The sequence below is a fragment of the Oryctolagus cuniculus genome, chromosome 7 (assembly GCF_964237555.1).
Source record: "Oryctolagus cuniculus chromosome 7, mOryCun1.1, whole genome shotgun sequence".
Classification (NCBI taxonomy): domain Eukaryota; kingdom Metazoa; phylum Chordata; class Mammalia; order Lagomorpha; family Leporidae; genus Oryctolagus; species Oryctolagus cuniculus.
The window spans coordinates 122,796,985-122,810,463 of record NC_091438.1 but is presented as its reverse complement, the minus strand read 5'-3'; the positions used below and the strand labels follow the sequence as shown (position 1 = coordinate 122,810,463).

Here is a 13,479-nt window from a genome sequence, read left to right as displayed (position 1 = left end):
GTGTGAAATCCCTGGATCTCCTTACATTTATTTAGTAGAGGAGGTTATAGATTTAAATGGTGGTCAACAGATAACTTTTCCCAAAAAGGATGACCTGTTCTGTTTTGTCATCCCTGGATTAATAATCAATCTGAGTTAATAATAAGCCTTCTCTTATTTCATAAACTTCTTTTTTTCCTTCTAGGATAAGAGAATGGTTTTGTTTGACCATAAAGCTGTACCTGATTTAAACATAATATGGTAACTTGATTTCTATTTGTTCCCTTATCCATCAGCATTTATTTATTTTAGGGAAACTAGGTAACTTACCTACGATTTCACAGACAGTAGTCCTTGAGGTCTTGTGGTGCTAAACCTGTGCGTTTTCTGCTACGTCCTACAATCTTATATGAACATTTCATCTTATGCAAACTCTGTTTTTGTATCTCTGTGTCATATTTCAATTTCTTCAATAGCAGCATCATTTAACAAGAAGAGGACCGCTTACTCCGCAGACCTGGCCACCTTGGCGATGAGGACACCTTGCTTGTCTTCCAGTTCATGAAGGCCTTCTGGAACTCTCTGGCCCCCTTTTTGTCTCCTAAAGCATCTATATGGTACCCCACACTTTCTCACCCTTAGCTTGTTTTCTTTTTGATTCTGGTTGAGTCTTGTCTTCTTATTTGTATGTTCTTCTAACCAGGAGTTCCATTCATATTTTGTCCAACACTAGACATGGTTGCTTGTTAGTTATGTGTTTGACTCAAAACCTCTCATGGCTTAAAGGAAGGTTATAGAGAGCTCCTCCAGAACAGGGATTTAACCGTACATGTACTCCTGTTCACCAGTGTCTGGCCCAGAGTAGTGGCACAGTAAATATTTTTTGAATTAATGGTCTTGGTTTCTTTAACATCCTTGTATTTTGTTCTTGGCATTTCTGTTCATTGGTGTTCCTCTTAATTAGTGATGTTGTTTATCTCACCATCCTTGAGACGGTGTTCAGGGCTTACCTGTTTAATAATCCTAATAACAGCTTTGCTATGTATTGGGCATTATACTAAATACTTTATGCTAATTCTGTTATTAAACCCTTATAATCATCCTCTGAAGCTAGGCAGCCTGCTTCAGAGCCCACATTCCTCATCATAGTACTATATTGCCAGTGTAGCATGACCCCTTCTTAGAGAGCCTCCTCTGACCCCTAGTCCAGAAGAGTTCTCCTTCTCTCCCTTGTTCTTTCTGTCCTTCTTTTCCTACTTTATTTTTTATGGTACTTACTACTATCTAAAACTATTATAATTTTTAACACTTGTTTTTTGCTCACTTGAATGTAAACTTCATGAAGCTGGGAGTTTGTCTAGTTTCCTTGTGTCCCAGCTCTTGTAATAGTGCCTGGAAGACAGTAAGTACTAAAACTATTTCTCACCATGGATCTCAACATGCTCAGCCCTATCCATTCCACAATAATGGATGCATTTCTTCATTTCATCTTTGTAACAGCCTTTTTCCTGGGTTATGCATCTTTTATTTTTGCTAATTCAGCCGATATAAGTTTATTGAACATTTAATTTGCAGAGACACAAGAGTCAAATTGAGGTTCACTGAAAATACACCTTCCTACTGGACTAGGTAGCTGCCTTTTATGTAAGAGTTGTTGGGTACAGGTTTATCAATGACAGATAATTTTGAGAGAAGCCGCTATGGTAGGATTCGATAAGATCAAGAGAATACCCAAAAGCTTGATCTGACCCTGGTGGAACCTGTAACTGACCCTGATGGAACCTGTAACTGAACCAGACAGGAGACAGTGGGATCTTACTGATAGTGTGACCTAGATCAAGTCCTTTTACCTTCTCTCTAATTTTTTGAAAAAAAAAAATTATTTTATTTATTTTAAAGGCAGAGTTAAACACGGGGCGGGAGGGGGGAGAGGGAGAGAGGGAGAGAGGGAGAGAGGGAGAGAGAGAGAGAGGGAAGCTAGGAGGCTGGAGCTTCTTCCAGGCCTCCCACAGAGGTACAGGGACACAACCACTTGGAGCAAATTCTGCTGCTTTCCCGGGTGCATTAGCAGGGAGCAGGATTGGAAGTGGAGCAACTGAGTCTCGAAATGGGGCCCATACAGAATCCCAGCATCAAAAATGGCAGCTTTACCCACTATGGCACATTGCCTGCTCCTCTGTAATTTCTTACTCCTTCTCTGTAGTGCCCTTATCTGTAAATTAAGCCCTTAAATGAAGAACAGAGAGAGCCTGTCTACCTCATAGAGCTGTTGTAAAACTCTCCAGAGAATGTATATGATAACAGTATTTCTACTGGAACTCACATAGTGATATAAATGCATATAAAGTAGTTGGCACTCAATAAATAGTCAAAAATGGTATGTAATGCTATTTGTATTACTATTATTAAGAAACTTGGAAATGGTTTGGAATGCTTGCAAAGTTTTGGACATCTTACTAGAGTTGATGATTAGTTTTCTTGAATTTAAACAAATGTTTGGATTGTGTTTTGCTCCATGTGTGCATTTATAGACATGGGAGAGTCCTTGAATATAGTAATTAAGAATCTAGACTCTGGGGGCCGGCACCGTGGCGCACTAAGTTAATCCTCTGCCTGCAGCACCGGCATCCCATATGGGCACCAGGTTCTAGTCCCGGTTGCTCCTCTTCCAGTCCAGCTCTCTGCTGTGGCCCGGGAAGGCAGTGGAGGATGGCCCAGGTGCTTGGGCACCTGAACCCACATGGGAGACCAGGAAGAAGTACTTGGCTCCTGGCTTCAGATCGGCACAGCACTTGCTGTAGCTGCTATTTGGGGGGTGAACCAACGGAAGGAAGACCTTTTTCTCTGTCTCTCTCTCTCTCTCTCTCTCTCTCACTGTCTATAACTCTACCTGTCAAATAAGAAAATTTAAAAAAATAAAAAAAAAAGAATCTAGACTCTGACGTCAGAAGTGAGTTCAATCCTTATGTGAATGAAGAAATTAATAAAACAAATAGACTAAGGCCTAAACTTCAACTTAACCCATGCAAGTTTCAGTTTTCTTTTTCTATCAAATTTTTGTTCATCATCTGAAAGGCACTGTGACCAAGATTCCAGGGCAAGAGACGTAAACTATGAGCTGAGTAATTCTTTTTTTTATTATATTTTCTTTTATTATTAATGCACAAAGATCTCCTAATTATATAAGTTTCTCAGACATGGAATCCCTTCTTTTTTTTTTAAACTTTTATTTAGGGCTGAGTAATTCTTAGATACCTTTTATACCTCTTTAGGAATGTGGACCACCCTTTATTTCTTCCTAAGCAGAGGCACAGACATGGTTAGTCTGTAGAGCTCTACAGGCCCTTCCAGTTGTTTTATGAGGCAGATGCCAACAGCCATCAAAGTGGCAGCCCTTCACTGCCACCATCAGTGAAGAATGATAAGAAACCCATAAAAGAAAAAGCTATAAACAGAGCACTCTCTCCCTCTAGTTCATCAAGGCATCAGAAAGATCCTCTTTGTCTCAGTGGTTAGACTATGATGTCCTTTAAAGGTCCAACACAGCTGTTGTTTTTATAATTGCTAGCAATGACAATAAACAGTACTTCTAATACAAAGATTGAAGGGGCTGGTGCTGTGGCATAGCAGGTAAAGCCACCTCCTGCAGTGCTGGCATCCTGTATGGGCACTGGTTCAAGACCTGGCTGCTCCATTTCTGATCCAGCCTCTGCTATGGCCTGGTAAAGCAGTAGAAAATGGCCCAAGGCCTTGGGCCCCTGCACCCGTGTGGGAGGCCTGGAATAAGCTCCTGGCTCCTGGCTTTGGAGAGGCATAGCTCCGGTCCTTGCAGCCAGTTAGGGAGTGAACCAATGGATAGAAGACCTCTCTCACTCTCTGCCTCTCAAATAAATAAATAAATCTTAAAAAAAAAAAAAAAAAAAAAAAAACAGATTGAGTGCTAAATGCTACACATTGTGCTCAATTCTTTTAAAGATTTACTTAAAAGGCAGAGTGACAGAGAGGTGTGGAGAGACAGAGGAAGAGAGATCCTTCATTCACTGGGTCACTCCCCAGCTGACCACAAGAGACAGGTCTTGGCCAGGCCAAAGCCAGGAGCCAGGAACTCAATCTGTGTCTGTCATGTGGGTGGCAGGGGCCCAAGCTCCTGAACCATCATCTACTGCCTTCTTTGGAGTATTAGCAGAAAGCTGGATCAGAAACTGAGAAACCTGGACTTGAGCCAACACTTTGATGTGGTATTCTGGTGTCACAGGTGGGAGCATAACCCACTGTGCCACAATAGCAGCCCCTAAGCTCAATTCTTTCCCTGAGTCCATCCAGAACAGTAGGAGGTATACTGTTATACCTGTTTAAAGCTGAAGAAACAGAGATGAAGTAACTTTCCCAAGGTAGAAAGTGATGGAGCTGGGATGCCAACCAAAGTCATCTAACTTAACAGTCTGCTGGGTTGTTATTCTGGAAGATTGTCTGTTGTCTGCCAGACTATGAATTCTTTGGAAGAGATACAGCCCTCGTTCATTTTTATTCCCTATCCATTCCCAGTGTCAGCTCCTCTCTGTGGATGATGCCCTCGTCTCAAGTTGCAAGGGAGAAGGTACCTTCATCTGTGCATTCGACTCAGCCCTATGCTCAGACACACAGGCTCCCTTGAACTCAATGCACCTAGGTGTGGATAGTATTCCTAATCTTTACAGCAAAAGAAATATTCTGCTAGTCCTTTATAGTAGGTAGTGGAGTTGGAATATAAACTCAGGGCTCTTTACTTCATGTTTGGACGTTTCTCTTTTTTTTTTTTTTTTTTTTTTTTTTTTTTTTTTTTAATTTATTTGGAGGTCAGAATTACAGAGTGAGAGGAAAGACTAAGTGAAAAAGAGGTCTTCCATCTGCTGTTTCATTCCCCCAAATAGCTGCAACAGCCAGAGCTAGGCCAGGCCAAAGCCAGGAGCCAGGAACTTCATTTGGATCTCCCATGTGGGTGCAAGGGCACAAGAGTTGGGCCATCTTCCACTGCTTTCCCAGGCCTTAAGCAGAGAGCTGATTTGGAAGAGGAGTACCGACACACGAACAAGCGCTTATATGGAATGTCAGTGCCACAGGCAGAAGCCTAGCCTACTACGCCATAGCACTGGCCCTCCTCTTTATCTTCAAACTTTTAAGTAATTTAGAAATTTGGTAGATGGGGCAAACACATTTAAAAAATTCTCTTTTGCTATTATTTTTAAAGCTCACTTAAGTTGTGAGGAAAAAGCTATTTTAATCACTAATTCAGACGCGAATACTCAATTGATTTTTTTAGAGCAAAGTAATACAACCCAATATCCCCCCCTTTTTTTGAAAAAGAGTTATTACTGGGTGTTATGGTTGGCGAGATGTTAGATAAAGACGAAAACTATAATGCTTTACAAAAACAATTTCCATGTATAATCAATAATATACATAAAATGTATGAAAAAATGAGTTAAGGACAAAACTCCTTTTTGTGAATACATATGTTTGCATGTGCACATACACGCACAGCATTAACATGAAATGTTAACTTTTGATCATCTGTTGGAGTTTGAGATATAGTGGCTTTGTAGAGAAGAAAACACCAACAGTCTTGTCTGAATAGCATGGTGGATGTCCCTGCTCTGGACTTCCAGGTGAGACTCCTGCCTCCAGGTGCCTTCTGGATATCTTCATTGAACAATGTGAACAAGACTATGAGCTGATATATTTGGCAGGCATAACTATATCACCACCATGGTAGAGAGGGAGAAGCTAGTGAATTTGGTGGACAGCAGTTCAGATAACATACTTTGTGAGATATTACTGGTAAAGCTCAAGATCAAGATTCCTGGAGCCATGGCTGTGCATGTAGCATGGCCTGGCTTAGTGGGCTCAAGCTTCATCTGTGGCCAAACCCCAACCAGTGTCTTTTATAGTACTAAGGACTTAGTAATTATTTGTGTTCTTGTCTTATCTCCATGTGAGTTCCTTGGGGAGCCAGTTTCTGACTGGTTCATTATTTTAACTCACCTTGTTGTACACACTCAAAAATAGCTACTCTAGAAATACCTGTTGAGTGAATTAAAGAGTGGTTAAAGAATATTCACAGGAAGATCAAGTACAAAATTTGTTCATGCTACAGTAGTAGTGAGAACATTCGCTACCATTTATTGAGCACCTTCGATATGCCAGTTGAGTCTTTCACATTTCTGATTCAGGCCTTTTAGGTCAGCAGCCTTTTGGCAAATGTTCACTGGGTTGATTAAATATCAAGCATCATGCTTGCTCAGGAGTTTTCAGAGATGAAAGGAACCTAGTCCATTACCTGGGGCAGCTCACAGAAAAGATAAAGAACAGTTAATGTATGGCGAGCTCCATGCTGAAAGAGCTGTGGGTGTTCATGCAGAGTGACCTAATAATCTTGGGGGAAAAGAGACATGGTGAATGAGTAGGAATTTTCCAGATGAAGATATTGGGGGCAGGGAGGGGAAACCCAGTCAATCCAGGCTGAAGGGACAGGAAGAGCAGAAGTAGGATGACACTCGGCTGTGTGATGCATTTGTGGAACATTAATTGACCAAATACATTGAGCACCTGCTATGTGCTAGGCACTAGGGATGCAATTATGCGGAAACTTGTGAAGCTTATAATCTAGTACGGGGATAGCATAAATAATACGTAAAAAAAAAAACACAAAAAGCATTTTATCTACAAATTATATTAAGTGTTGTGAAGTAAAAGAACAAGTTAATAAAAAATAGAGCATAATTTGAATTTGGCTTTCATGAGAAAGGGGTATATAAAGCAGAGACCTAACAGTAGCCAGGAAAAGAACAGGATGGAGTGTGTGCCAGATGGGGAATGCTGTGTGTGTATAAAGTCCTGGGACAGGGGAAACTTAGCCTGTTTTAAGAGGCTGAAAGGCTACCATGGAGACAAGTGGAGATAGACCACATAAGTCCTTGTTGTTTACATTTTAGGGAATTTGTATTTTATTTTAGGCGCAAGGAAAAGTGATTAAAATGTTTTAAGCAGCAGGGAGGCATAATCTTTTCCTTCATTTTTAATGAAAATTTTGAAACATACAGTAAAGTTAAAGGAATTTACTTTTTATTTGATAAGCAGACAGGGAGAGAGAACTCCCATTCATCGGTTCACTCTCCAAATGCCTGTACTGTTATGGCTGGAGCCAGGAGTTGGGAAATCAGTTCATGTCTTCCATGTGGGTGGCGGGAATCCAAGTACTTGATCCATCACCTGCTGCCTCCCAGGGTCTGCATTGATGGGAAGCCTGAGTCAGTAGCTAGAGCCAGGAATTGAACCCAGGCTCTCTGATGTGGGAAACGGGTGTCTTAACTGACATCTTAACCAATATGTCAAATTTTTGTCCCTTAATAGCATTTTAAAGTGAGTTCCTATATATCCATCATATAATACCATTTTCATTTTATTGGATCCAAAGATTTAATTAATTCTTAAATGCTCTAATCTCTTTGTTGAAGAATGTCAGAGAGGAAAAAGTGAGAAAGTAGGCACTGTAGCCATAGTCCCAATCATTTAGTAACATGGTATATAGTGTCAGACATGGAGACCTGGGAGGCTGCCTGGGTGTGGCAGGGGCTAGATCACAGTGGGTTTTGTATATTATACCAGGGTATATATACCCATTTGTTGCAGGGGGAGGGGTATGAAGGGCTTCACATGAGACCTATGTGATTAGGATTGCATATTCCAGGGATCCTGGGAGCACTAGTGTGTTTCAGAAAAGTCTGATATGCGATGGAGCTGGTACTGGGAGGTGAATCTGGAGCCTTTATCTACTAGAGGAGAGAGGGAAAGCTGTGCAGTATCAGATTAGGGGAGTGGGGATACAGAGGCAGAGGAAGAGTTTGAAAATTATTTAGTGATACAATGCCCAACCCATAATAATAGCTTGATTAGTGTTTGTTGAGTGAATGGAAGTACAACTAACAAGAATTAGAGAGTCCTAGTGATGAGCAATGAGGAAATGAGGTGTAATCTGTCCAAGTCATTCAACCTCTCTGGGCCTCCATTCTTCAACAGTGAAGTGGGAAATGTGTATTAATCAAGGTTCTCCAGGAAAACAGAATCAATAAGGGATATATAGGGGAGGAATTTATTATAAGGAATTGGCTCACATGTGTATAGGTTGACAAATAGCAAAATCAGTAATTAAATGGAGAGCAAAGGACAGCTTATGGTTTAGGTTTAGTCCACATGTTGGTAGGCTTGAGACTCAGAAAGTTTCAGTGTTTTGGCTCTGGTTTGAAGACAGGAGAGAACTGATGTTCCAGCTTAAGGCAGCCATGTAGGGAGGAGTTTCCTCTTACTGCAGACCTTTTTCTTCTATTCCAGCCTTCAAGTGATTGGATGAGGCCCACCCTTATTAGGGAGAGCAATCTTCTTTACTCAGTATGCCCATTCAAATTTTATTCTCATTCCAAAAACCTGCACAGACACACCAAGAATAATGTTTAACCAGATGTCTGGGCACTGTGTGTCCCAGTCAAGTTGCCATTTAATTAGCTATCATCTCTTCCCTGCTTGTTGTGGAAATGCTATGTTTACAAAATGCTGTACAAGTCAAAGGGAGTTTTCTCTTTGAAAAGAGATTCAAATGGAAAAGGGCATTCCTTAATGATTGCGACTTACTTTTATCCAGTGCTTCCCATGTGCCAGTTACTGTTTCGTTTTACTTATGTATCTCATTTAATTATCACAATAACCTTATCCTTCTTTTATCCCATGGTCCATGTCTATAGTTGTTTCTGTGCACAGATTGTGTGCATGGTGATGTTTGAATTCTAGCTCTGTCACTAACTGCATGACCTTAGGAGCAAATTCTAACTTCTCTGTGCCTCAGTTTCCTCTCCAATGGAATGTGGTAATAGTTGTAAAGCACTTATAACAGAGCCTGGCATTTAGCAAATGAATATATGCTGTATGTTTGTTTATGTGTATAGGTTGCTATGGTAATGGTGACAGTGACCACAGCAGAGCAAACTCACCTGTCCTCAGGCACCTGTGAGTGAAGCCTTCCGATACTCAGATGACATCAGTGTGCGAAGCCTTCAAGAGTATGTCCTGGGGGCCTGCACTATGGTGTAGTAGGTTAAGCCTCCACCTGTGGCACTGGCATCCCATATGGGCACTGGTTCAAGTCCCAGCTGCTCCACTTACCATCCAGGTCCCTGTTAATGGCCTAGGAAAGCAGTAGAAGATGGTCCAAGCACTTGGGCTGCTGCATCCATGTGGGAGACCTGGAAGTAGTTCCTGGCTCTTAGCTTTGGATCGGCCCAGCTTCAGTTGTTGCTGCCATTTGGGGAGTGAACCAGTGGATGGAGACCTTTCTCTATGTCTCTCCCTCCCTCTGTCTGTAGCTCTACCGCTCAGTAAAAATAATATAAAACCTTTTAAAAAATGAAAAATAAAAATCCATGATTTATAAAATACTCTTTAAGCCACATGAAACTACCATTTTTTTTACCTCGGGCTGCTGTAATGCCAAGCTGTATAGTGAATGTTTTACAATGTTATATTAGTGGGGTAGTTCCTTTTATAGATGTCAAAATTGAAGCTTACTTACTAGCTTACTTACAGAGGCCTGCTGCAAAGCCAATAGTGCTCTTTTGACCTTACGATACCATTCCAAATTCCTTGAAAGAATGGAACTGAGCAGTTAGTTTGCACCGCATGCTGTCAGCACTGACCCCTTGTGGGCGTGATCTTTCACTGATCTGTGGTAGATACAGGGCAAGTGAAAGAGGAAGATACCCATTCTTATTTTTAGGAGAGGTTGGGAAACATGGGCAGGAGGGAGGGTAGGGTGGAAAGTATCACTGTGTTCCTGAATCTGTATATATGAAATACATGAAATTTGCATACCTTAAATAAAATTTAAAAAAAGAAAGAGAAAGCTACCTATGTTCTTTGTACTCTCCCTATGCAAATCCATGTCTTAAAAAGTCACTCTTCCTACTCCATTCTTGTCCTTGTCATGTGTGCCTCTGTTGGTGCCATGCTGGTTATGGCTGTGTTTGTGTTTGATCTGTAGTCAGATGCATTATCCATTGCACCACTGGCCCTTCACTGTTAGTGTTTGTGTTGCTCCCTCTATTGTGCACTCATAAGGGGTAGGTCCTTGTTCTTTTTTCCATCCTTCGTACATTAAGACACTGGCATATACTGAAATAATAACTGCTGGAGCTGAGTTATAGTCATTGGCTGTCTCTTATTAACTGGTGATCTCTGAGAAACACCTAAGATGTTCAATTTCTCCATCTTTAAAATTAGTATAATAACTGTCACAGGTTGGATTCCTCAGGAAGCAGATTATTGGATATGGGCTAGTGTACAGGAAATTTATTAACGAATGTTCTTGGGATTATCATTATGGGAAATAAGGAATGGAGAGGGAAGGAAGCAGGGTCAGGCAGAGTATTGGGTAGGACTGCAGTACAGTCTCAGTGAAGGCCTAAGGACACCCCGTAAGGAGCTCTGTAGCTGAGATAGGCTTCCCAAATCATCCTGGTTGGAGTGACGGTTTCAGTTCTATATATCCTGTGTCAGTCTATGTGAGCACCTCAAGAAGGGGCCATGATCTTGGGAGATATGACTGTCAGTCAAGGTGACTCCAGAGAGGAATAAGAATTGAGGGCTGTCTGGGAGATGAGGTAATATACAGGTATGAAGGAGGAGGTAGAGGCACATTCCAGCTGCCACTGAGTATAGATCTCGCAGCTTGTTGAGAAGCTGATACATGTGAACACATACCGTAAAGTGCTAAACAAAGATAAGGTTTTAGTTACTGTTGTTTATAGTAACATTACTGGGGCTCAATCAGGTACCTCTTCAACTGAGTTGAATCTCTTAGAGCAGTTTCTGAGTAAGAATCATGAAATTGGTCTATACCTTTGTTTTCATTCCTCTCTCTTTCCTCTCTTTTTTGTTATTAATCTCGTCTTAAAAGTGCTTATGCCATCCTATTTTAAAACCTCTAGGGTTGGTTTAATTTGATTTCCTTTCCACTGAAATGACTATTCTGAACTCTGACCTTAATCCGGGATGATTAGAGCAGCTGGAAGCACTTTCTTGACTATCTGTCTTCACATTTCATATTCCATATAGGCTTAGAAAAAATTCCGAGTCACATGAAGTTTTTTTAAACATTGCTAGCATTAACAATTCCTATCAGTAAGATTAATTAAACAGAAATTAATGTTGGCCCTAGCATTCCCAACTTTGTACTGACCCTGAGTCAGTTGTTGTTGGGCTCAGACATCAGAATACCTTTGCAAAAGCCATCAATAGGAACGATGAAAGTTCCAGAGATCAAGAATATTGAGCAACTCTGAGTCAGATCCAGGGACTAACCTCTCATAGAAAAGGACTGTGTAAGGGAGTTCAAAGGTGAAATATATTGTTTATTCACTCATAAACACACAGAAAGAAAGAGAGGCTCCACTCAAGCAGTGATGCAATTGGACTGTTATTTTGTGAAGCCCATAATTATGATTTCTGTCAAATATGTATGTATGTGTTCATATTTCTCACTCTCAAATCTCATTGTATTGATTCCCTGCTGAAATATCTTCTGTAACTCCCTATTATTCCCATCATAAAATCTTAAAGTCTTACCAAGGCTCGTTTAGTTTCCTGAATATGCCAGGAGTCTTAGGCTGCTGTCTTTGTGTGTGCCATTTCCTTTCCCCTTGAAAACCTTCTCATTTGCCTATGCATTCCTCAGGTCTCAGTTCAAATGTCACCTTCCCTGGATAGCCTTCCCTGGCTTCCCTACAATGACACTAGCTGCCCTGTAATGCCTTTCCTCCCACAGGATGAGCCACACATTGGAGGGAATTGAATGCATGAACCTATTGGAGAGGTGAGAGGGCAGAGAGTGAGGGATGTTAGATGCAAAGCCTTTGTGTTTAACATTTGTATCCTGCAGTCAGTCCTCAGTTATATGTGTCTTTAAACGTGTGGCTTAATGTACCTGATGTTTGATTTTGTTGTTGGTTTTAAGAACCTAGAACCATTGTTGCACCCAAGGATTAGAAGGGCTTCTAAGGGTAGGCTTTCTGATAGAAGTAAAACTTTCCCCTGACTGCCCTCTTGTGGAAGTGCTAAAAGCTCAAAGATGACAAACACATAAAACATCATAAAGGCTGCTCTCCAAGTTGAGAAAGCAGTTTCAGATTAGTTATTGTCCTGGTGGGTCAAGCTGCCATATGCAGATAGTTATAAATTTCTGAAGAATTCGAGTATGGCAAGACATGCTCCAAACTGAACAGAGTTTATATCTGGTGAATCAGAGGGTGCATCAAGAAGACAAAAAAATGCAGAATTATGGTTATGAATAAATAAGACATGGAGAAAGGTCACTTATGATTAAGAGAAGTCTCTGGTGGATGAAGGACTGTATGTATACCAACCTCTGCTAACAGTCTTTATCATCTAAATAAAGCACAATTAAAGCAAAGCACTTTAGTTTCTATTCCCCTAGATAACTGGCTGTTGCTTTGTCCAAGAATGGCTAAGCTATGTTAAAATGCTTATTTCTGAGCCTTTCATCCAGATTCTGATTCAGTGAATCTTGGCTAGAGCCCAGGAATCTGCACTTGGTATACCAGGACAATTCTTATGGATGTGGCCATTACTTATCTTGTGGCAAGGTTGAGCTTATAAAGCTATTTACATACTTTTCCACGACTAGGATAACTTTCTATAAAGCATTTTTAACTTGAAAAACATCCTGTGTGTGGGACTGCTAGTTAGAGATAGACGTTTGAAATATAATTATTGAACAGACTTTCCTTTCTCCTTTTTTTATGCTTTTATTTACTTGAAAGGCTGAGTTGCAGAGAGAGAGAGAAGAGACACAAAGATAGAGATCTGCCATCCACTGATTGACTCCCCAAATGACCACAACAACTAGGGCTGGGCTAAGCCAAAACCAGGAGCCAGGAGCCTCTTCTAGGTCGCCTAGACACTTGGGCCATCTTCTGCTGCTTTCCCAGATGCATTAGCAGGGAGCTGGATTAGTAGTGGAGCAGCCAGTTCTCGATCCGGTGCCCATGGGGGATGCCGGCATCTCAGACAGAGGCTTAACCTGCTACGCCACAACAGCGGCCCCTCCTTTCTTCTTTCTTCATTCCCTTCTTTTCTTAGTACCTACCTACCTGTCTGTCTACCGATGTACCTACCCACAAGCATTTATGAAACAGTCTTTGTGCTATGTCTTGTGCACAGTGAGCCAACATGAGCCACAGGAAGAACCAGCCTATTGTAATGGGGATTATGCCCTCTTTGGTGGGGAAGGCCAAAATTGACCAGGAAATAACTTCTCTGCGAATAATACCAGCTGCCATTTCTTGAGCATCTACCAAGTGCCAGCACTCTACAAGGTAAATTATTACTAATCCAACAAAGTACTTCACAGGTGAGCAAATCAGAATTTTTAAGAGGTTATATAGGATTGAAGTCATC

The 13,479-nt window shown here is 41.1% G+C and overlaps 1 protein-coding gene across 8 annotated transcripts in view; it reads left to right on the top strand.

Annotated features, from left to right (window-relative positions):
* Positions 1 to 13,479, top strand: part of ELAVL4 (ELAV like RNA binding protein 4) — a 170,292-nt gene that overhangs the window by 21,388 nt on the left and 135,425 nt on the right. For 3 of the 8 annotated variants that reach the window (XM_051857796.2, XM_008265278.4, XM_070078544.1), the window contains exon 2: positions 13,243 to 13,397. The exons of 4 other annotated variants lie outside the window; for them this stretch is intronic. The gene's annotated coding sequence lies outside the window, so the exon portion shown is untranslated. Of the gene's footprint in view, positions 1 to 9,050; positions 9,069 to 13,242; positions 13,398 to 13,479 lie in introns of those variants that run through there. One more of the 8 variants, XM_070078545.1, reaches the window with a different exon arrangement.